The following is a 2,796-nucleotide window of genomic DNA, read 5'->3' on the forward strand; positions in this document are numbered from 1 at the left end:
TAAGAACGTCTTACTTCAGATTTAGGTTGAAGGACGCCCTATCTCGGAATTTGATTGAAGAATTCCTTATCTCAGAATTCGCTTTAAAATCGCCCCATCTCAGCTGCCGATTCAAAAACGCCCTATCTCTATATATTTTCAATATATTGGAAATAAAATATTTTTAATGGCGATGCGATTTTAATTTATTATGTTTCTTATATCCATATCCATATATGTAAGCGGACTTAGCAACATTTCACTCAAACCTAGCGAAATTTAAATGAAGTGACTGATATTGATGTGTATTTTGTTATTATTTTAAATTTAATTTATTTTTATTTTCATTATGCTCATTTATTTAATATTTTCGCAATTTCAATCGTCCACTGTGCCATCGCATTTCATCTCTTTTCAACAGTCATACGAGTTCAAACTTTTCAACACATGCATGCGTGAGCATTTACGCTTTGTTGAGTTGTTTACCTTATCTATTTTATTTATTTTATTTATTTATTTTTATTTTGATCTGCAAAACGGTCTAGCGCTTTCCAATCAATTGTCTCGAAGCTTGTGAAAGTTTGCTGAAATTTTTGGCTGCTTAAAGGCCGGCGCTACACAGTTAATACTGAAATTAAATACTTAAAAAATTTTGGTGAAAATTGAAATGCATAAATTGAGTTTTTTATAAACTACTTCTTAAGCAAATTAAGCTCTATAACATGCATCTATCTTCGATCTATTCTCATTAAGTAAAACTATTTTCAAACATTCAATTTTAAAGAAGTCTGCAAGAATTAACGACGCGCAACGTCCTACTTGTTAATCTGCAGTGAATACTTCCATATACTCGTAAACAATTTATATTTACTAACTTTCTAAAATCTGCAATGCAATCTCAGCTATATATGAAGGCATACATATGTACACGCAGTACCTTCTAATGACATCAATCGCGTTTCGTATATCTGATTCAATAACACAAAACCTGCTTTTTATTTTAACAAAATTCAATCATTCGGTGTGCCATTGAAAATTCTCAATTATCTCATCCGCTCTGCGTCATTTCAATATAACCCAAAGCACACTATTAGCTAGGTGTACGTTTGTAAGTCTCTTTGTATAGACAGCAGAAAATATGAAATTCTATTCTTTGACTGCCCCTAACTTTATAAAGTCTTTTATATTCAATCATATCTAGCCGCCAGTGTATTTTGCCATATATGCAATATCCCAGATTTTTCTATAGTCTTTTAAAAATCGCACCACCTGTTGCCTGAAATTTGCTCGATTCAACTGACGACAGCAGCTTGCTCCCCAACTGGCTATCTTCCTTATTGCCATCGTGTGCCCATGCGTAAATACATACATACATAAGTACATTCCCATTCCCATTCAGTCAGCAGCTACTCGTCATATCTAGCCGTCACATTTGCGCAAATAATCGTGATCAGTCCATATGTCATCCGTATAAAAGTAGAATGTCATAACGCCACTTTTCAAATCAAGTCACGTACATAAATTTACTGATGAGACACAGGAAGACACGGGAGGGGAACACACAATTATTTAGCTACATACATATATGTACATATGTATGTATGTATGCTGTATGTTAAAATCATGAATGAGTTTCCTTTTTTTTGCTTCTTTGCATTTCGACACTCGAAACTCATTAATTTGCTATGTGTGGAACTTCCATTCGGTTGAACAAATTTGAACTACATATTCCTTCTATTCGTCTTTCACACCGTTGAAGTGTCTTTCACCTTTCTAATAAGATGCCGAAATTCTAATAGTACTTCTGCTTCTGTTATAAATTTAGTGATTAAAACCACAACAAAGACTGGCTTTTGGTATGCTAATGTGCCAATGTCAATGAAGATGGCATTATCTTATTAAAACCTATAAGAATCTTTAACTTTACGTATATAATACATGCATACCTACATATGTATGTATGTATATTAGGGTGCATCTCTTTCATTACAAAAAAAGTTGGTACTCTAAAACGGAACGAAATTAGAAATTATGTTACATTAAGCGACTTTCGCCAAAACATTTCATAAAAATAGTAAAATTTACGTAAGCTGGAGCGATTTGAAAAAATTCCAAAAATCGAGTTTTTATAAATAAAATTAGTTTTAAAAATTTTTTTCCCAAAAATCAGCTCAGACGAGCTTAAGCTTGAAAATCTATACAAATTTTACAAAAATTTTATCAACGTAATCAAAGTAATGAGATTTTTGAAAGTATTTTTAAATCGCTCCAGCACAAGTAAATCTTAATATTTTTCCGTAATATTTTGGTGGAAGTCTTAAAATATAACATAACTTATAATTCCAGTGGAAAACCTTTTTTTTTTTGGATGGGGGTGCACCCTAATGCGCATACTTACATATGTGTGTATTAATGTGTATGCCGTTAATTCGTTACGAAATCTCATTAGTCGCATGGGTATGGTATTTCGAATTGATTCGAACTTCAACAAAAATCACATTAGAATGCCATTGTTAGAATAAATGAATGATTTGAATGCACTGATAAGTGGTTTGGAAAAATGTCTTGTAAGCTCTAGAGATGTTTTCGATAGCTGCTCGACACCGCTATGCCTTGTTGATGTGTGCTTTAGTGAGCTTTGAGAATCATTTCCTCAGTCAAGATTTGTTTTGCATACATACATATGTTGGCAGGAAGTTGATTTTTTAGAATTGCTTTTTTTAGAGGTTCTTGATATAGAAGTATAAAATTATAAATTGGGTTGTGCCACACCAGACCAAGGCAATCAGTTTTTGCGGTCCCATGTCTGAGAGGAGT

This window comes from Rhagoletis zephyria, unplaced genomic scaffold, assembly GCF_001687245.7.
Source record: "Rhagoletis zephyria isolate East Lansing unplaced genomic scaffold, Rhagoletis_zephyria_1.1 Rzeph_scaffold_04426, whole genome shotgun sequence".
NCBI lineage: Eukaryota > Metazoa > Arthropoda > Insecta > Diptera > Tephritidae > Rhagoletis > Rhagoletis zephyria.